The sequence below is a fragment of the Rana temporaria genome, chromosome 8 (assembly GCF_905171775.1).
Source record: "Rana temporaria chromosome 8, aRanTem1.1, whole genome shotgun sequence".
NCBI lineage: Eukaryota > Metazoa > Chordata > Amphibia > Anura > Ranidae > Rana > Rana temporaria.
Window position 1 is genome coordinate 146411168 of NC_053496.1, and position 23013 is coordinate 146434180.

The 23013-nt window shown below is 44.6% G+C and overlaps 1 protein-coding gene across 4 annotated transcripts in view; it reads right to left on the minus strand.

Annotated features, from left to right (window-relative positions):
- LOC120909154 (calcium-binding protein 2-like) overlaps nt 1–23013 on the minus strand; it is a 335054-nt gene that overhangs the window by 125791 nt on the left and 186250 nt on the right. The gene's annotated exons all lie outside the window — the stretch shown is intronic.

The window sequence follows — 23013 nt, forward strand, 5'->3', positions numbered from 1 at the left end:
TTGGGCACATGGCCTGAGCTTGCCCTTTACGCCTTGGAGGTGCTGGCCTGCCCTGCAGTCAGTGCATAATCTGAACGTGTATTTAGCACGGCAGGGGGCGTTATCACAGACAAGCGCAGCCGCCGGTCCAGAGCCAATGTGGACAAGCTCACATTCATTAAAATGAACCAGGCATGGATCCCACAGGACTTGTCCGTACCTTGTGCAGAATAGACACGTATACCGGGCCGGCCTTACCCAGTCATTCTTGTTTTTCTGATCTTTCTAGGGTTGCCACCTTATCCCTTTAAAAGCGAAAACATATTAATTACACAGGTTCTCTGGCTGATTAAGGTGCTGCTAATTAAACTCACTTGGTGCCTTATCGACATTAAATTAGCCCCAGAACCTGTGTAATCACTATGTGTTCGGGTTTAAAGGGATAAGATGGCAACCCTAGATCTTCCTCACTCTTTTGGGGTGTACCCTAATTTAAAAAATAAATCAATTAAAAACAAAAACCTGCTGTGTTGGCTACCTCGTCCTCCTCCACCGCCGCTTCCACCTACACCGCCACATCCACCGCCACCTCTACCCCCTACTCCATATGGACCTCGTCCTCCTAGGTCAAGATTATTATATATTTTTCTTAATGTTATTTTAAGTTATTTCCCTATCCACATTTATTTTCAGAGTACTTGCCATGCTCTTACCGACATTTGCTGCCATTTGCAGCCCTCTAGCCCTTTCCCTTAGTTTTTTAGAGACGTTTTTGTACTCAAAAGGTCGGGTCCCCATTGACTTCAATGGGGTTTGGGTTTGGGGTCAAGTTCGAGTCCCGAACCCAGACTTTTTTCTGAAGTTCAGCCGAACCCGTCAAACCCGAACATCCAGGTGTCCGCTCAACTCTAATCACCACCTGCTAATAAAATGTCTTGATGCTCATTTAATGAGCTCTTTTACTCTTTCAGGTCAGGTTTGATTCGAAGGGAAAACAACAAATTCTGTAAGGTTAATTAAAGTGGAGGTTCACCCGAAAAATAAATTTTTAACATTAGATTGAGGCTAATTAGGCGAAGCATAATCGGGTGTTTTTTTTTAAAATCAATGCAGTACTTACCGTTTTAGAGATAGATGTTCTCCGCCGCTTCCAGGTATGGGCTGCGGGACTGGGCGTTCCTATTTGATTGACAGCCTTCCGACGGTCGCATACAGCACGTCACGAGTTCCCGAAAGTAGCCAAACGTCTGTGCGCAGGCGCCGTATAGAGCCGCACCGACGTTCGGCAACTCGTGACGTGCTGTATGCGACCGTCGGAAGGCTGTCAATCAAATAGGAACGCCCAGTTCCGAAGATCATACCCCGAAGCCATGGAGAACATCTATCTCTAAAACAGTAAGTACTACATTGATTTAAAAAAAAAAACACCCGATTCTGCTTCGCCTAATTAGCTTCAATCTAATGTTAAAAAAAAAAATTCGGGTGAACTCCCGCTTTAAGCTTAACTTGCCCCCCCCATGCTTACCTGAGCCCATTCTCAATCCAGCAATGTGAGTCTCTCTCTGATCTCTCTCTCCGCTCTCTCTCCTCACAAGGCAGATTGATAGCAGCGGAAATCAATGGCATTTAAATCCTGTGATTAGGCAGCAGGGGGTGGGGCCAAATAGTCCTCTCTGTGTCAATGGAGGCACACAGCCCAGCTTGGGAGTGAGCCCACAAGTGTGCAGCTTCCTATGGTGGTCCACTGGGAGGAGAAGGAGCCAGGAGCGCTGGCGGTGAACCTGATAATAGGAGGATTGTGTTGCACAGAACATGTAAGTATAATATGTTTGTTGTTTTAAAACAAAAAATGTATGAGGTTTACAATTATTTTAAATCTGAATTTCTGTCAAAACACCAATTCAGACCTTTATGTATTTATCAAAAATAAAATATTTTTAAATGCAGCTAATTCGAAGTACCTGAATTCATCTCCATATCAACCTCTTGCACAGTGCCGATCCTGACCTCCCTGGGGCCCTAAGCAAAATGACATGTCACATTAAAGTTGAGAAGCGGGGGCGCGCGCTGCCGACACTGACACATGTCACGTTAAAGATTAAGGTTGAGAAGGGGGGGGTGTTCTGCTGTCGGAAGTGACATCTTGCATTAAAGTGGGATGCGGGAGGTGCTGACTTCTTACCTCATCTCCCATGCAGCCAGCGAGTTGAGAAGCGGGGTGAGGGGCCAAAAATGATTTCTCACCAGGCGGGGCCTCTAGTAATTTGGGGGGCCCTCCGCAGCTTTGCGGGGCCCTAAGCGGCTTGCATAGTGAGCCTATAGGGCGGATCGGCCCTGCTCTTGCAATTCCTTGCACGGCAACACTTTGAGACAAATGGTCATACTCCAGATCCAAGCATATTTTCACGTGGAAAGAGCAGGCTGAGCACAGTGTGCTATGGGTTCATTAGTGTCTTTCACTTTCCAATTAACACACGGGTGTGTTTTTGACCAAGCTGTGTTGGGGCGACAGCTGCGGCCTTGTTTATTCTGTCTTGCAGGAATGCATGGATCAACAGAGCAGCAAAAACCTTGTAGGGTAAAGAAGCTACTTGCCAGGAATTCAGCTTTAAAGCAGATGAAAAACCTAACTAGATCATAGTTCGCTAAAGCGGTCATGCTATATTTTTATGTTTTTTTCCCCACAAATAGAGCTGTCTTTTGGTGGTCTTTTATTACCTCTGTGTTTTTTTTTTGCGCTATAAACAAAAGAAGAGCAACAATTTTGCTATAATAAATATCCCCCAAAAATATATATAAATAAAAAAAATAAAAAAAACTCCGTTTTGGCCGATATGTATTCTTCTACATATTTTTGGTAAAAAAAATCGCAATAAGCGTATATTGATTGGTTTGCGCAAAAGTTATAGCGGCTACAAAATGGGGGATAGATTTTTTTTTTTACCAGTAATGGCGGCGATCAGTGATTTTTTTCGTGATATTGTGGCAGACACATCAGACACTTTTAACACTATTTTGGGACCATTCACATTTATACAGCGAACAGTGCTATAAATATGCACGGATTACTGTGTAAATGCGACCAACATCAACAAGAGGTAGATAAGAAAGGCTAATGAGGTAAAGGAACTTTGCAGTATCAGGCCTCTGGATGAGAAGAAATCAGTCCTGCTTTCTGAGTTAACACGATTCGTCGCCACTCCAGCCAGAGTGGGTAAAGTGCCTCCGGACAGACTCCTGCCACGAGCCTGGCAGCCGAAGCGCCACTTAAAGGTTGCTGGAAGGAACAGGTCTCTGCCACAGACCTGGCTCTAGGGACCTCTGCCACAGGCCTAGTACTTGAATGAGCTAAATGGATTGAGTGAATCCTCCCAGTAGATTAAGTTATGGTCACTGGGAGACAGTTGAAATGTACCTGTCAATGTCCCGGTCACCAGATCCCCGATGGTTTGTTCAGGCCCCTCAGATAACCTGCCTTCGGGGTTTTTCTTGAGCCGATCCCCCACCGCACAGCACACAGCTTGGGATCATCTTCAATAAAGTTGGGGACCCAGTAAGTCACTGGGCCCCCTTTCAGCAACATGGAGCTCCACGTAGCATGCGACCCCAGCCTGGTAGGCCATATCACCGGGGTCTGTTGGATGTGCACACCCTAAAGGTGGGTGCCGCACCTGGAACCTGGAACCCGCGAAGAACCAAGGAAAATGGCGTCTGTCACAGATATACTCTCCCCCAGCATGCCCCGCAAGGGAAAACTCCTCTAATTGGCTGCTGGGGAAAAGTGGCTCCGCCAGAACCCCTCTAGCGCCAACTGTCGCCCAGGGGTGGAATCGGCACCCCTTGAGCGCAGACTGACCTACAGGACAGTTCAGGAATGACAGCAGCCCAAATTTAACAAATTGTGAATGGGAGGAAAATAACTCTCCCATTCCCCACTAACTTTAACGTAGTGCCCATACTGAAAGTATATATATATAGAAGCCACATGGCGAAACATGAACGTGGATACAGTGAAATAATATTACCAATAAGGTGCCCTGATACACCATTGGACACAGTTGCATGGTATGCTTTGTTTTTATGATATTTCTCATTTAATAACATTTATATTTTTCTAATGATAGTTTATGTATTTATATCCATTGCACCTATAAAGTCCCATATCTCCCAAATATTGTTTTCTGTATATCTAACTAAGCTTGAAACTGCTCCCACTCACCTTCTAACTCCTACTAATTGCTCTGTAAAAGAAAGATGCAAATACTTACCTATTCTCAGGACTCTTCATTCTAGTCAGGTGATTTCCCCAGCAGTCCACTTCAGGGGAGAGTAGAGATCACCAACCACAGAGGAAATGCCTGGGGACTGACAGCACCAATAGGCTTACTATGAGGCATCCGTTGTTGGCTATCCCTCCTCTTCCCTGAAGCTGACCACTGGGAGCTGATCAGGTGAATGGACCAGAGAGCCCTGAGAATAGGTAAGTGCATACATCTTCCTTCTACAGGGCAGTTAGTATAGAACAGGATTTCTCAGGTTCCTAAGGGGTTGCTAGGGGTTCCTTGAGAAATGAGCAATGTCTTCCTCTCAGATAAGTTCCCACTGACACCTTTGATCTTTTTTAACTATCTGTAAAGGGGTAATTCTTCCAAGATTAACTACAAGTGTGCGGAACATTCTTCTCAATGACCATTAAACTAATCTCTCATGAGTATTTTTTAGTAGAGGTTCCCTGAGACAAGAAACATATTTCAAGGGTTCATCTGTATTGAAAAAGTTAAGAAGGGAGGCAAGGCCATCTTAAGCTTAATTAGATCTAGGCTGAAATTCCATTTTAAGAACTTCAGTTCATCTTGATGAGTACATTGAAATGAGGACTTAAAATACTAGCAATAAAATGAAAAATTGTTATCAGATACTTACCGTAATTTTCCTTTCCTGGCATCTCCTCATGACAGCATCATCTCCGCCCATTTGACCCCAGAAGGACCACCTTGGTAACACATAAAAAAAGAGTAATCTTCCCTTACCTGGCGTTCTATCTTTAGTCTCTCGACAAAACACTAGGTGGGAAATATGCTGTCATGAAGAGATGCTGGGAAATGCTGGGAAAATTACGGTAAGCGGGGCTTTTTTTCAGGGGGAACTCAGTTCCACCATCTTTGGCTCAGACCCTTTGGTGCCTGCTCACCACAATCACTTGTAAACAGAGAAGTCTGGTTTCTGTGTTTACAAGTTACAGCTCTTCACTCTGTGTGTAACCCCTCTGAACTCTGCACTCTGTATGTAATGTAATCCTGGTATTTAATGCCCCTTTAAGACCCTTCTTCTGTTTGTGAAATCTTAATGGGGTCGTGGTTGAGTTCCTGCACCTATTTTCTGAGAAAAAAAGCTCTGACGGTAAGTACCTGATAACAAGAGAGAGAGAAGGTAAAAAAGGGGGAGGGGTATGTGCATATATCAAGAGTAATGTACAAGTGAATGTGAGAGATGACATCACTAAGGGAGCTAGGGAGCTAGGGAGGAGGTGGAATTCTTATGGGTAGAGCTCCAAAAGGATAAATCTACTGCTTACCAACAATACAGACCTGATCACCGATGTGGAAATAAGTGGGCAATTTAGGAAAGAGTGATCACAGGTCAATTGGCTTCAGTATAAATCACACAAATAGGAAACATAAGAGGAATACAAAGACACTGAATTTCAAAAGAGCCAACTTCCCTAAACTACGAACCTTGCTAGAAGGCATGAATTGGGATAAAATCTTAGGAACAAAGAACACGGAGGAGAGATTTTCAATGGTGGTCTTAATTTCATGGTTGCTCTGAGAAATTGCCACACCAAAGTTTCCTCAGCCTGCTTCCTTCCGGTCAGGGTGGACAAGGCAGAGATTTGAACTTTCAAGCTATCGTAGCTGAGACCCAAATCTAGAAAAGCCAAAATTCCTGCTGGTTTGGAAGCCATTGGATTAAGCCCAAGGAAAATAATTTTATCAATTTCAATGATAAGTGACTGTAACGGAATGACCCGTGACACCCTGAGACTTTTGAAGGATGGGGGGTACTCCTGTGCCAGCATCACTAATGACTCTTGGGTCTAGGGTCACCATGTGCCCCTTTTGGGCATAGGGTGACTGATAACTGATAATTTATATTGCAGGATATCTTGAGATATTACAAGTGGTTATTCTGACCCCACCAGGTCAGTAGAGTGTTTTCATTCAATGTGAGGACACATGCTTTTGAGATGTTAATTGGGGCTGCTCCTAGACATTCCATTGTGAGATGCTAACTAAGTCGGAAAGGTCAGATGTCTCCTTTCAGGGGTAGGGAATTAGCATGTCAATTATGTTTAGTAAAGGAATGTGTTTTGTGTAACAGGTGAGGGGGACTTGTCAAGCTGTAGTAATTAACCCCTCTAATGCGGAGACGGGACGTCTGGGGAATGATTAGTAATTAGCCTATCTGAATGTGTACTGAAGCCCCATTGTGTAATATTTGGGGGTGGAGAGTTCCTTTGTTCCTTTGATTACTGTAACATATTTGTACTGTATATAAGAAAGCTAAGGAACCATTAAAGTTCATTCATACATTTTGAAACCAGAGAACAGAGCGTATGTCTCGTTATTCTGGGAAATGAGTTGGATCGTGTCTGATGTCTGCTAGATTGTGGAGTGTCAGATAAGCTGTCATGGTTGGTGGAATGGGAATATCGTAAACGGTGGTGACCGTTACAATGGTGGCACAGCAGTGGGATGGTTCCATCGCCGGAAGAACAGCTACAAGGACACAGGATAATGGAGAAACAGTATGAACGGCTGAAGCTCTCTTTCCTCATGGACTTACTGGAGAACCTGGGCAGACCGGCCAGCAACCGTAAGAAAAGGGACATTATTGCAGAACTTGTCAAAATGGATAGAGCTGAAAGGCCCAGCGTAACAGACAGGACACCCGAGGAAGAAAGTTTTGATCGGGCTGTTAAACGAGGACTGGCACAGTATGGTCCTAATCCTCCACCAGAGATCATAGACCACAGCAGCACCAACTGAAGAGAGAGGAGAGGTACAGATACCAGTCTCCATGGAAGAGGAATTCAAAAGGAGGTTACAAGAGATGCGGATACAGCACAAAGGATCAGTATCAGAGGAGGCCCTGCTGGGATGGTCGGATTTGATCCGTTGCCAACTCTGGAAGGAAGCGCTAGCTCTTGAGCAGCAACACCAGGGGAAGGTCCTCCCCTCCATCCATGTAAGGTACTGGCCCCAGTATGACGCATGAATGCCGTTATTTGGGGAACAACCGAAGCAGGAGTGGACAGCCAAGTTAAGCAGGCTGATCCCGGCAGGGATGCGGTTGGACGAGAGCTACAGAGCCCTCCGGTGGTATGTAGCCCAAGAGTGCCCGTGGTCAGCGGATGACAGCCCCACGGAAGGCTTTGACTATGACTATGATGGCCTGGGACTATTGTATTAGAGAATGTCCAGTGATCCTGACTTTGGGGATGATAGGGAGTGGCGCTTGGAGGACATAATGGAGCACAGAGAGGAAAAATTGAATGTCTCGGAAGGGCACTGGTTACAGGAAGATTTGGAGTTTCTGGCCATTCAGGAATGGGAGCTGGAGATCGCCTATAGACAGCTGCTAGACTCTGCTCAGCAGCAGGGTGGGACTCCTGTTGCCTGGGACTATGAGGAAATTTCAGATGACAGCTCTGAAATCCTGGCTGATGAATCGGCAGTGGAAAATATGGAGATTGCCATCCCTAAAGCCGAAGCGGATGGTGTGGAGTTCCAGGGAGCCGGGGCAGTTGGCTCCTCTCTCCAGCAACAAGCTGAGGTTGTAAAGCTTTTACTCCCAGCTGAATCACTGGCAGCAGGGCAGGATGCTGCTGACTGCTGCACACAACTACAGCTTGAGCTGATATCGGGGGATGGGACTGTGGTCTCCCCTCACAGCAACCCAGCAGAAGAGCTGGCAACAGAGCAGAGTGCCACGAGCCTCTGCTCTCAACTAACGGAAGAGGGAGTTCCTGTGGTAGTGGATGGGACTGTGGTCTCCACCCACAGCAACCCAGCAGAAGAGCTGGCAACGGAGCAGAGTGCCACAAGCCTCTGCTCTCAACTAGCAGGAGAGGGACTTCCTGGGGTAGTGGATGGGACTTCAGTCTTCACTGACACAACCCCAGAAAATGGTGCGGCACTGAGACAGGAGGATGTCGGCTTTGCTTTGCAAGCACCAGGGGATTTTCACCTACCACCAGTAGATGGGACTTCAGTCTCCACTGGTATACCCCAGGGATGGGGGCCCAGATCCCCAACAGCATGATGGACGGAGCTTAGTCACCCTGTCTTCTCTCCAGCGGCTGAAAGGACTCCAGGGAGAAGGGCCAGTCCAGGCCTCTCCCCAGCGGCAGGCAGGTTCTCTGAGAGAGGCAGAGGTTGGCTGGGTGAGTAATGCTCTGTTTGGAGCAATTTATTTGGGGTACGGTATGGATACCAGCATTGGAGGACTGGAACTACTGACTAACTTCGGAGTCAACCCGTTTGGGGTTTCCTCCTGTGTCATTCTCCCACCGAAAGTGGAGAGATGTAACGTAATGACCCGTGACACCCAGAGACTTTTGAAGGACGGGGGGTACTCCTGTGCCAGCATCACTAATGACTCTTGGGTCTAGGGTCACCCTGTGCCCCTTTTGGGCATAGGGTGACTGATAACTGATAATTTATTTTGCAGGATATCTTGAGATATTACAAGTGGTTATTCTGACCCCACCAGGTCAGTGGAGTGTTTTCATTCAATGTGAGGACACATGCTTTTGAGATGTTAATTGGGGCTGCTCCTAGACATTCCATTGTGAGATGCTAACTAAGTCGGAAAGGTCAGATGTCTCCTTTCAGGGGTAGGGAATTAGCATGTCAATTATGTTTAGTAAAGGAATGTGTTTTGTGTAACAGGTGAGGGGGACTTGTCAAGCTGTAGTAATTAACCCCTCTAATGCGGAGACGGGACATCTGGGGGGATGATTAGTAATTAGCCCATCTGAATGTGTACTGAAGCCCCATTGTGTGATATTGGGGGTGGAGAGTTCCTTTGTTCCTTTGATTACTGTAACATATTTGTACTGTATATAAGAAAGCTAAGGAACCATTAAAGTTCATTCATACATTTTGAAACCAGAGAACAGAGCGTATGTCTCGTTATTCTGGGAAATGAGTTGGATCGTGTCTGATGTCTGCTAGATTGTGGAGTGTCAGATAAGCTGCCGTGGTTGGTGGAATGGGAATATTGTAAACGGTGGTGACCATTACAGTGACATTCATGGAAGAATTTCTTGTTTGAAGCATAGTTTGCAGGACAGCTAGATTAAGACTAGGGTTGAGCGAACACGAAGTTCGGGTTCGGTACGGACTTTGTTTTTTTTTGTACCCGGACGCGAAGCCGGACATTTTGCTGAAAGTTCGGGTTCGGGTCTGGTGTTCGGCAATGTAATGGTGCGCTGCAGGGCAGCCAATCACCATTTGTTTTACTTGTTTCACCTAGAAGCCATCACAGCCATGCCTACTATTGGCATGGCTGTGATTGGCCAGTGCAGAATGTGACCCAGCATGTGACCCAGCCTCTATATAAGCTAGAGGCACATAGCACAGCTCGTCACTCTGCTTTAGCTAGGGTAGGGCAAGGTTCCTGCAGATCTGAGGGAGAGATTTAAATAGGACTATCCTGCTTCAGAAATCTACACCAGCACTGTTTCTTTCTGTGAGATACTCTGCATTAGATAGTTTAGGGCAAGGTTCCTGCTTGTTCTTATAGGGAGAGAATTATATAGGAGTCAGTCATGGTTCACAAATTAAATTTCAGCAGCACTGCATCTGTTCCTGTGAGATACTCTGCATATTGCAGCAGCACTGCATTTCTTTCTGTGAGATACTCTGCATTAGATAGTTTAGGGCAAGGTTCCTGCTTGTTCTTATGCCGCGTACACACGGTAGTTTTTTGTGATGAAAAAAAAATACATTTTTAAAAACGTCATTTAAAATGACCGTGTGTGTGAGCAAAACGTTGTTTTTTGTCTTCTAAAAAACGACCCAAAAAAAATCGAACATGCTTCAATTTTTTATGTCGTTTTTCAAAATGTCGTTTTTTGTGTCATAAAAAATGACCGTGTGTGGGCTAAAACGACGTTTAAAACAACGTTTTTAAACCCGCGCATGCTCAGAAGCAAGTTATGACGCGAGCTTGAATGGAACAGAGTGCCGTCGTACTTGCTGTACGTAACCGCGCTTTGCTAGAGCTTTTTGAAAAAACGATGGTGTGTAGGCAACGTCGTTTTTTAAAATGAAGTTTGAAAAACGTCGTTTTTTTCCCATGATAAAAAACAACGTTTTTTTCCAAGACAAAAAACGACCGTGTGTACGCGGCATTATAGGGAGAGAATTATATAGGAGTCAGTCCTGGTTCACAAATCAAATTGCAGCAGCACTGCATCTGTTCCTGTGAGATACTCTGCATATTGCAGCAGCACTGCATTTCTTTCTGTGAGATACTCTGCATTAGATAGTTTAGGGCAAGGTTCCTGCTTGTTCTTAAAGGGAGAGAATTATATTGCCATGCTCTTCCCGACATTTTGCTGCCATTTTCAGCCCTCTAGCCAACCCTAACCCTAACCCCCTAACCCCAACCCTAACCCCCTAACCCTAACCCTCAGCCTCCTACTCCATATGGACCTCGTCCTCCTAGGTCAAGATTATTATTTTAATTTTTTAATTTTTTTTATGTTATTTTAAGTTATTTCCCGATCCACATTTATTTGCAGAGTACTTGTCATGCTCTTACCGACATTTTGCTGCCATTTGCAGCCCTCTAGCCCTTTCCATTCGTTTTTTAGAGACATTTTATTAGTCAAAAGTCCCGGTCCCCATTGACTTCAATGGGGTTCGGGTTCGGGTTCGGGGTCAAGTTCGGGTCCCGAACCTGGACTTTTTTCCAAAGTTCGGCCGAACCCAAACATCCAGGTGTCCGCTAAACTCTAATTAAGACCCTTCGTTAATAATCTATCCCTTTCAATTGGAACACAGTCAGGCTCAGCCTTCCACAGATTAGGATGTTGTCAATGCTTCTGGAGCAACAGGTCTCTCCTTCAAGGCAAAAGAGGAGTGGCCTACTACAGCCCCCTTGGCCAGAAGGGTGCCACAAAGATCGGTCTCAGATCAGTCCTCAGTATTAAGGCTGTTGGTGAGAGCACATATAACAGGCCTAAGTTCCAGCTGATTGAAAAGGCTTCCTGAGCCATTGCCTGAAGAATGGGTAGCAGAAGTGAGGAAGGTGGGTGTTCCCGGGAGTCACCATCAGGTCCACTTGTGGAATACTCCAGTTGTTGAAGACTGATCTGAGATATCTGGGATTCAAGGGCCACTCGTTCTTGTCCAGAAACTCCCGATTTAGCCTTTCTGCTAGGGTGTTCTCCTTGCCCGGAAGGTAGGCCTGCAGGTGTTCCTGGCGAAGAATTCAAAGTGGGAAGGCTCCTTGTGCCACCCTGATTTGCAATATAAGCTACAGCTGTCCTGTTGTCCATCAGGAATTTAACACAGGCTCCGTCCAGAAGATTTTAAAATGCCTTCAGCACATGTGCTGCTGCCATGAGTTCCAGAATATTGGATTGAGGAGTAAGAACCATCTGCTATCGCCCTTGAACTTCGTAACCTAAGCAATGCACCCCCAAACCCTGGAGACTGGCATTTAAAGTAAACATTATTCATCTCCAGGGTTAAGGGGAGCCCCCCCGAGTCAACTAGTCCCAAACTAATCCCATGTTGACCACCAGATCAGATCTTGGCTTAGAGTGTGGAATGAGGATTCTTTGATCCAGAGATGATCGATTACATTGCAGGAGGAAAGAATTCTGAAGGCACCTCATATGCCATAGAGCCCAAGGGACCGCCGTGATCTGTCATTATATCTATTAGTACCATGCAGTCCTCCACAGTCTTTCACTGACCGTAATTATAATGACACCCAAATATCCCATCGACTGTTGGGGAGACAGTTGACTTTTCTGGTAATTGATCAGCCTGCCAAGTCTCATCAGGTCTGTAGTACCAAGATTTTGTGTGACCTAAGGGTCTGTGAAGAGCTTGCCAGGACGAGGACCTCATCTAGATCAGGGGTGCCCAACCTTTTGAAGGTGGGCCACAATGATCTAATCTCTTTTTTTTTTGTGGATCGGATTGGAGGTAGGACAGAAGTCCATTTATATCTGCCACATCTTAGAGGTGAATGGAGGGTCTGATTGGGTTGGACTGACCATGTGAAAGAGGCCTAAGGCTGCTTTCACACTAATGCACTGTTGTTTACCCACACTGCAGGTTCACCTGTGGCTTTCCTGCAGGTTAGCTACACTTTACCATAGACTTCTATATCCTGTAGGTGTGGTGCACTTTCAGAAAGCACACCAAACTTGCAGGTAATAGAAGTCTATGTCTCAGTGCAGGTGCACTACTCAGTAACCACTGCAGAACAGATATGCCCATATATACACTGTGATTTTAGTAATAAACTTACCTTTAATAACAGTATTCTATTCTATCCCAGAGCAGGAGGTCGCGGGGCACATCAGAGGGCTCCGCGAGCCACATGTGGCCCCCGGGCCACTGGTTGGGCACCCCTGATCTAGATAGTGGTATATTCCTATATTGCACAGACGCAGAAGGGCCATCACACATAAAATCTTTGAAAGGGTGCAGGGGGCAGTGGACATGCCGAATGGGAGACCTCAAGAGACTTCTTGAACAGGCTTTTTCCATTAAATGGCACAGAACAAAGGGCTGGCTTAGAAGAAGAGTCTGTGACACAATTCCTAAGCCATAATGTTATTTTCAAGGTTATACAATGCCCCATCATCCTGGCCGAAAGGTGGACCATATATACCGATCATTCAGCTAAAAAATCGGAAGTCAATTTAATCTCATCCAATGCTGTGATCACTGTTTTAGCATCTACACCTGACCCGATTGAGGTCTCCGTCTATACAACAATCTATAGGATCTTTAAAGGTGACAGAATTCTCTATGGGCACAGGCAGGTGTCTTGCTAGCCTCTGAAGAGCTGCGTCTACCCCACAGCTGCGCATCCGAAGACTGAAAGGGCAAAATTTTACCCAAAAAATTCTGAACTGAGGATCTTTTAACAGGCTTTTCCATTCTTCTTTGATCAGATCTTTAATTTCCTCCATTAGAGGAAAGGCTGACACTTCCTTCTTAAGGTTAGAGAAGTACTTTTTCATTTTTTTGGGATGCAGCGGATCCACTTCTTGCCCTTAACTTGCCTCTCATACAGCTTCTACAAACTAAAGCGAAATCAAAAGAGTGAAGGATAGCTTCTTTCAATTCCTCCTAAGAAGATTCTTCCTCCTGATCTGCCTGGCTGGAAGGACCAGGATCCTCACCAGAGATTTCCCTGGGTCTACCTCTTTTGTGTGCCTGCGAGGTCTGGAGAAATTTTTGCATGTCATCCACAATGGCCTGGTCAATGTAGGCCTTGACCTACCCAAGATTTGGCCTCTCTTGCTGTCTCCCTTAGTAAGGCTGCACAAAACAGTTTTCCTGTAAATGCCATGGCTCCACAAACCCAACAAGCAGCACCATAAGGGCAGACCATAACAGGACCATCTTGAGCAGGAGCCGACAAAGGAGGTCTGTGTGGTGATGGCAACGAGAGCCCGTTGAGCCTGAATGGCTATGGGAATGGGATAGAGAGCTATGGTGCCAACTTCCTTTTTTCCCATATACAGAATCACAGGATTTTTTTTTGTGCTTTCTCTCTGGACTTTTATTCCTGAAAAACAGGAGAAAGCACATAACGCACTCTTTTAAGTTAAATAAAAATAGAAAGATAAAAATAAAAAAGCCAATTCCTTGTACCTCATTTTGGGTGCTTCCTAAGTGAGACCAGGAGAGCTTATACTGCTAATAAAATAAAATAATTTGTCATAGGAAAAAATCCCCCTAAAAATTATCCTTTCTTTTTTTTTTTTCGTATAATGCAGTAACAAATGGGACTACCAGATCACTAACATACCTGGATGAAGAAAGAATATTCCCGCACAGAGACATGAGACAGAGACATGGGACAGAGACATGGGTCTAAGGAGATTTTAAACTTTCCCGGGAGACGCGTGAGGGATGATGATGTCACATCCTGCTCCGTTAACATTTGACCCCGGAAAGAAGCCACTGCCTGCACCACGCATGCGCCATGCGATCTCCAGGTTTCAAACCGCGAAAGTGGAAGGGAGACTACAAAAAAAAAGCCCTAAGGAGGCTGAGGCAGGAAGCAGACATGCAAGCCCAGGAGAAGGGAAAAATACTTACGCGGAGCTCTCCCCCCCAGAAGGGCAATTTATTTACAAATAGAACAGAAAAGGGCACATCCAATATGCTGGGTTTACTGGACACATGGATGTCTGACACCCTGGAGAAGCTGAATCGGAGTGGTAAGAGACTGACAGCCAATGACAAAGATCAAAGAAAAAACAAAAGGTGGAACCAGAGCGAGGATGAAAAAAGTACGCTGGCTAAGGAATGATTACTCTTTTTTATTTTGCTTCTGGAATCAAAATGGGCAGAGCTGACACTAGGTATGCTGTCATGAGGAGACCCAGAAAAAAAGATAATATTGGGCCAAATATTGTATTATATAAAGTAAAGCATTTATTCCAAGGGACAGGATAATAAAGTGTGCTATAATAGAATAGCCCGTACAGTAGCAACCAAAAAAAAAAAAAAAAAAAAAAAAAAACTGCTCCTATCTGACTAGCTATGTCTAATCTACTGTAAAATAGGACAACATTTTTGTTTCCCATAGTAAGAAAAATTAAATGATGGCTTCTATCTGATTGCCAGCAAAGCTGACATTCTCCCTAAAATCACCTAGAGGGACACCTAAAAAATTAGAAGACTGGGGTTGCATGATGTATGCTTGATGCCAGTCTTTTATTGCATTTTACCAAAAGCCAGTAGGAGTGAGATGGTAGCACAAACCTTAGTGATTTCTGCAGGAATTAAAGAAATATTTGTATTTTCTAATCTACTAATCCTTTTCAATCTAATCCGATCTAAAGCACTGTTTGCGGAGAGAAATTGGGGAGGGGGAATAGACAGAGCAGGAAGAGATCCCTGCCTGTGTATATTTATGGATCAAGGCAACGCGTGATGAAGGTTTGCATGTGTGCATGTGTGATGCTCTGGCTTTCATGAATGATAGTAATTGTATATGGGCACTGTGCAGCAAATCCCTCTATTCCTACATTTTGAAAATAATGCCCATACACGTTCAAACGCCAGCAGTTGTGCACATATAGCCATGCATGTGATGTGCACTCATCTCAGTACGCAAAAATACTCTGCAGCTGTGGTTCCCTGGCATCGCAACAACAACTACTATTTAAACACTTGCAGACCGGCCAACAGTAATTTTATTGGTGGCTGGTGGTTTGAGCAGGCACTGCGATGTACCCGTACTTCGCCCCACTCATGTGCACTGGTGCACCCCTAGGGTGAGCAGTGGCGCGATCTACGGCAGGGGACACAGCAGATTGCGGTGCTCAGGATCAGGCCGTTGTGAACGACACAGATAATGCTAGATTGGTGTGCGATCTCATGAGACCTAGTAAACAACAGTCATGCATGAAATCCATTCATAACATCATTGTTTATTACTGTGTGTGATCTGTGATTGGTTACCAGCGATCACATGTTAACTGGGCCAATCACAGTACCCTGTGCTATGCGATAGCTGTGGCCAATCACAGCATCACAATAGTAAAGAATGAATCATGAATGAAAGCCACTTATGACAGTTCAAATGATTGCTGTTACAATGATCATCACTTACGTTACAAGCTATCACAGTGTAAAAAAAAAAAAATAGCCCCCCCCCCCCACTATGGTGACACTGAACTACTCTGATAAGAGTATGTAGTAAAAAAATAAAATAAAATAAAATGTAAATGAATAAAATGTAATAACAAAATTGATTATTCTTTTTTTTTTTTTTACATACGGTCACCAATCAGTATCCCTGCTCACTTCTTGCACACTAGTCATATGATGATGCTGTACTGCAATGGTGGCAGTGTTAGTATTAGAAAATGGACAGCGCTATCATCATTGTACTGTATTCACACCATCTAAACATATATATGTAGCGACCCCCGAAGGAGCTGCTTGAGTTTGTTAAGTCTGTTACTCTGACTCTCAACCCTAATAACAGCCTTAGCCCCCTCTGGCACACCTGGCAATAGTGTAAGTGCAATGACCAATGAGAAACACACGTTATGATAAAACACATAAATTGTCTTTACTGCAATATTTCTGTGGAAGAATAACAGACAGTAACAATGTATAATCAAGTAATCAACTAGAGGTCAATAACTGAGATTTAAGAGCAATATAGCTCTCAATCCTATATTCAAGCTGCTTTCAGGGGATTCCAAACCTGGGAATGTCTCCAAGAGCAGAGGCACACTTTAATGGTAAATAAAGCACAATATGGCACTTCAAATTAGATTGGTTACCATTTCTCAGATTGGCTCAATGAGTACAGGCAGGAGGAGAGCAGATGAATGACTCCCTTTGTTTCAGGCATCTATTTTCTGTCCCCTGACACCACAGGCCCAACTTTACACACCTATTCAAGTCAACAAACAATGGTTTAACTTAACCACTTAAAGTGGAGTTTCCATCCCAAATTTTTTTTTTCATTATTGTGCTCATTAGACCTAAAAAAACTTTTTTTTTTTTACTCATCTTGAAATGCCTGTTGCTATGCGGTCCCACGAAATCTGCCTTTGAAAGCACCTAGGATTCTGACATCATCTCCCTCTAATGCTCCTGGGAAATGTGTGTCATCATTTCCAAGGATGCAGTGCGCAGTCCAATTATCACTCCCCATCCAAGACTTCCAGGAAGTAAGTGCTTATAGGCTTTACAATGCCCATAAGCAAAATGACAACGGTGTAGACATAGTTTATTAACCACTTAACCCCCGGACCATATTGCTGCCCAAAGACCAGAGTACTTTTTGCGATTCGGGACTGCGTCGCTTTAACAGACAATTGCGCGGTCGTGCGACGTGGCTCCGAAACAAAATTGGCGTCCTTTTTTTCCCACAAATAGAGCTTTCTTTTGGTGGTATTTGATCACCTCTGCGGTTTTTAGTTTTTGCGCTATAAACAAAAATAGAGAGACAATTTTGAAAAAAAATAATATTTTTTACATTTTGCTATAATAAATATCCCCCAAAAATATATAAAAAAACATTTTTTTTCCTCAGTTTAGGCTGATACGTTTTCTTCTACATATTTTTCGTAAAAAAAAAAATCGCAATAAGCGTTTATTGATTGGTTTGCGCAAAAGTTATAGCGTTTACAAAATAGGGGGTATTTTTATGTCATTTTTTATTATATTTTTTTTACTAGTAATGGCGGCGATCAGCGATTTTTTTTTCGGTATTGCGACATTATGGCGGACACTTCGGACACTTTTGACACATTTTTGGGACCATTGGCATTTTTATAGCGATCAGTGCTATAAAAATGCATTGGATTACTATAAAAATGCCACTGGCAGTGAAGGGGTTAACACTAGGGGGCGGGGAAGGGGTTAAGTATGCCTGGGTGTGTTCTTACTGTGGGGGGGGGTGGCCTCACTAGGCGAAACACTGATCCTCGGTTCATACATTGTATGAACCGAAGATCAGCGTTTCCCCTGCTGACAGGACCGGGAGCTGTGTGTTTACACACACAGCTCCCGGTCCCCGCTCTGTAACGAGCGATCGCGTGTGCCCGGCGGCGATCGCGCCCGCCGGGCACGCGCACGGGAGTCGGGGGCGAGCGGGGGGCGCGCGCGCGCCCCTAGTGGCGGCTGGGAGAGAGGACGTTATACTACGTGCTCTCGCCCAGCCGAGCCAACTTGCCGACGTAAAACGGCGGTGGGCGGTCGGCTAGTGGTTAAACTATCTTTTTTGAATATCTATGCGGATCGGTGGTGGATTGTAAAATAGTAAGTGACCGGATTTATATTATAAAAATGCAGGATGAAAGGACATACATTTAAAAATGCTAATTGTAGTTGGAACTCCGCTTTAAGGACCCCTACACGCCGATATACATCGGCAGAATGGCACGGCTGGGCACAATCACGTACTTGGCCCTTTAAGCTGTGGGGTCGCGCTCATGACCCGGTCCGAAGCTTCGTGACCGCGCCCGCGGGACCCGAACGCCGCCGGTGTCCCACGATCAGTCATCGGAGCTGAAGAACTGGGAGAGGTGTGTGTAAACACACCTTCCCCATTCTTCACAGTGCCAATGTCACTGATCGTCTGTTCCCTGATATAGGGAAAGGAGATCAGTGATGTCACACGTCCAGCCCCACCCCCCTACAGTTAGAAACACATATGAGGTCACACTTAACCACTAGGGGGCGCTGTAGGGGTTAACTCCTGTAACAGGAGTGACTTTTGGGCACAGATTGAGCCAGGAGGTGGGGGACACATGTTGGATTGTTTTGGCGTGGACAGTGATCTACAGTATATTCCTTAATGCCTGAAAAGAATATTCTATGATTAGCCCTGACTAGTGACATGCTAATTGAGTCAGGCCTGGAAGACATTTCATTGTGTGATAACACTGCTTTAAGCCTATTGATGCTCAAAGGTGTTAATTGCATAGACCCCTAGACATTTCATTAACCATTGTGTAAGGCTGTAAAGGTGTTAATCCAGGCCTCTAATTATGTATGCTAAATACTGTTTATGTGTGGAATGTACTTGTTGGAGACAGAACGTCTGCCTAAAGAATGTGATTGAAGCCCCCCCACGGTGTGATGTGTGGGTGGGAAGTTGATTGTTCCTTTCATGCCTTGCACTGTATAAAAAGCTGAGAAGAACCCATTAAAAGTTCAGTTCATATTTTGACGCAGTAACAGAGCTTGTCAGTCTCATTATTGAGGGAATTCTTATGGAATGGATCGGGTCTGCCTGTTGATTGTAGTGTCGATAAGCTGTCGTGGATGGAATGGAAGGTCTTAAACGGTGGTGACCGTTACAACTCCTAAACTGCAATTGTCATTTTCACAGTAATAATTGCATTTTTATAGCATTTTTTGCTGTGAAAATTACAATGTTTTCCAAAAATGTGTCAAAATTGTCCGATGTGTCCGCCATAATGTCGCAATCATGAAAAAAAATCGCTGATTGCCGCCATTAGTAGTAAAAAAAATGATTAATAAAAATGCAATAAAACTATCCCCTATTTTGTAAACTCTATAAATTTAGCGCAAACCAATGGATAAACGCTTATTGCGATTTTTTTTTTACCAAAAATAGGTAGAAGAATATGTATCGGCCTAAACTGAGGGTAAACATTTTTTTTTTTTTTTATATTTTTGGGGGATATTTATTATAGCAAAAAGTAAAAAATATTGTATTTCTTTCAAAATTGTCACTCTATTTTTGTTTATATCGCAAAAAATAAAAACCACAGAGGTGATCAAATACCACCAAAAGAAAGCTCTATTTGTGGGAAAAAAAGGACGCCAATTTTGTTTGGGAGCCACTTCGCACGACCGCGCAATTGTCAGTTAAAGCGACGCAGTGCCGAATCGCAAAAAGGGGCAAGGTCCTTAACCTGCTAAAAAGGTCCGGGTCTTAAGTGGTTAATAGATAAACTGTCCCACACACCCAATGCATATGCAGAGCCCTGAATATGTGTGCGTGAATCCGTATGGCCCATAACAGCTTCAGTCCTTTTTTTTAAAGAAAAGGTAAGCTTTGGTGTCTTCAGCCAGCCACTTTCGTTGGTGCACTTTAACTCCTGGGTAGAAACAGACAGGATTTTGTTCAACAAGGTGAGAGGACAATGATGTCTGTATACAATGTCCCAGAAATGGATAGCTTTATCCTTTATTCCTGTAGTACTACAAGTGTTAGCAAGATGACCACCAGCAATGATGTTCGTATACAGTGTTCAAATAACTCTGTAGTGCAGTGTCTCTGTTCACTGCAGATAGGCAGAAATGCTCTCTCACAAAATTCTGCGATCAGGGTCCAAGCGAACGTCCTGGAACAGACAGGCTTTCATGGTGACCCGACCGGTCCCCTTAAGATGCGCCTTAATATTTACCTGGAATCCCCCTCTCTCAGGCTGGACGTCCCTACTCCCGGTGTAGGCTGAATCGCACGGAGAGATCATCTGAGAGAAAGCAACTCTCCCTAAGGTCTGGTCTCTTTACTCCCTCATGGCTGACTGAACTTTATACCAGTCTATGGGGTCGTTTTGTATGGGAGCTGCATGTCCCGGAATGCATTGCTGCTCTCCCTGCAGTTCAGTACAATCTCTCCCATTGGCTGTTGTAACTGTGTCTTTAATTGGTTTTCCTATTCCGGCCAATAAAGTAGTTGCACAAGAGAGACTGATGAATGCACAGCTCTGTGTGTGTCAGCTCACAATACATTACTCAATCAGTGAAAACAGGGGGGTAAAAAATCCCCCTTACAGCTGCTAGCATGCAGCTCTACCTAATGCCTGTGTACATTGTTCCGCCCAGCTTGTCAGGATCGCGGGTTATAAAGTGAGATACCCACTACACATATATATGAATCTTATAAATCACGATGTATAAAAGTGCCTAGTTCAACACATGCAAAAGTGTATATAGTAAAGTTATATGTGCAATGTGCAAAATAAAAAAATTATGTGAAAAAAAGTGTATACATCTACATACACAGTATAATGTGCAACATTCATACAGAAAAATATATATTCATAATATGAAGGAAAAAAATAAGAAAAAATTCATGCAAAAGTTCATATAACAAAATCCTTAAGTGTCCCAAGTTGCATTATCCGTGTAATACAAAAGACTTGAGTGAATTATTCACAAAGGGTTAAGTGGAGCATGCATGAAGTCCATGCTACGTGCTCAGTGGGACCCCATTCTCTTACTGGGAGTGAGGTAACAGAGGTACGCTGACTGGTGGAGTGGGCATAGGCTGTACATGCCCCTCCTAATGCAACACATTCACCTGTTTAAGTATGTAGGACAAGGCACAATATCTTTGGAAGAACACCACATAAAACACTACACACACGTGGCTTGTCAGGTCACCTGAGTCCAGGTGACAGATGCACATCATTGGGGTCAGGAGTGCACCACTATGGCTGACTGCTGCGGATGGAACTCTGGGTGATTCAGAAAAGCAGGTCCACTGGAGCACCAACATGGATCCCACTGGGAGCTAGAGAGTAAGATTCCCCAAGGCGAGGAGTCTAAGAGCCAGCAGATGTTCACCAGAGCCTCTTGTGGTGAGGATGGACTGCACTGCAACTGGCTCCAGGTCACGGCCCCCCAGGGTCTCCCAGCTCACACTTGCGGCAGGCTACAGGAGTATAGTCAGGAGATTAGCCAAAGGTTGTGGCAACTAGCAGACAAGGATAAACAGAGAACATGCCAAAGGTCAGGGTAACAAGCAGAAAGGGATAGTCAAAGCAAGCCAAGATTGGTAACAGACACAGACATAGAGCACATGGCAAGCAGGTCACATGAAACCAAACAAACAATATTGCTCAGGCAAAGCAGGCTTGGACAGCACAATGTTAAATAATGTATCCTGTAGAGGCAAGGGTGGAGCCACGCTGAGGGAAGATTACTTAACTACGCAGGTGTGAGAGTGCAGCCCAAGGCTGACACACAGACCAGGTAAGCAGATAGACAGGGCATGAAGGTATTACTGATGTATCATGACAGTACCCCCCTCTTACAAGGCCTCCCCTGCTTGGGACCAGGCTTGGAGGGGAAATTCAAATGGAACTTCCCCAGAAGACGAGGTGCGAAGATTTCAGATGCAGGAATCAAAGATCTCTCCTTAGGACCGAAACCTTTCCAATCCATGAGATATTGAAGAACACCTTTACAAAAGCGAGAATACAAAATTTGACTAACCTCGTACTCCTTATTATCTTCAGAGACTGGAGCCAAGGTAGGGAGAGAACGGGAGAACTTATTGAGAACTAAAGGTTTTAGAAGGGATAAATGAAAGGAATCTGAGATCCTGAGGCTTTTAGAGATCTGGGGCTAGATTCACATAGATTAGCAGATCTTTAGATCCGCGTAATCTATGTGATTTACGATCCGCCGGTGCAATTTAGAGAGGCTAGTGCAGTATTCACAAAGCACTTACCTCGAAACATGCACCGGCAGGAGATTGCAGCTTAAGTTCCGACGGTGTAAGTCACTTACACCAGTCGGATCTAAGGGAGATCTATGCGGAACTGATTCTTATGAATCAGTCGCATAGATCCGACCGTCAGATCTCAGAGATACGACGGCAGATCAGGAGATCCGCCGTCGTATCTCTTGATGAATCTGGCCCCTGGAGTTTAAAACAAACAGGATTAGTCTTTGAAATGATATTGTAAGGACCAATGAATCTCGGGGCAAATTTGAGAGAAGGAACTCGGAGTCTGATGTTCCTTGTGGAAAGTCAGACTTTATCTCCTGGTTGTAAGGGAGGCAGCTTACGCCTGCGACGGTCAGCAAAACCCTTGAATTTGTTGGCAGCTGTCTGGAGGGAATCATGAATGTCAACCCACCTTTTAATTGCATGATTCCTGAACGGTAGCCAAAGCTAGGATGTCGGAAGAACAGGTCATAGAAAGAGGGAGCTGAGGATGTCTTCCATAAACAGTGACAAAGGGTGTCTTCTGAGAACTGACGTTGACATGATTATTGTGGGAGAACTCGGCCCATGGGAGTAGTGATGTCCAATCATCGTGATGAGCCGAGACCAAGGTACAGACAAAGACCTCTAACTCCTGATTAACCCTCTCAGTCTGATCATTGGTTTAAGAATGGTAAACTCCAAGGTAATGTTGAGGGATTTGCAAAAGAATCGATCAATTACGTGGCCTGTCTGGGATTCAGTCGTTTGGCATTCTTTAAGTACTGCAGATTTTGGAGTGCGGGGAACCCTCCAAGAGAT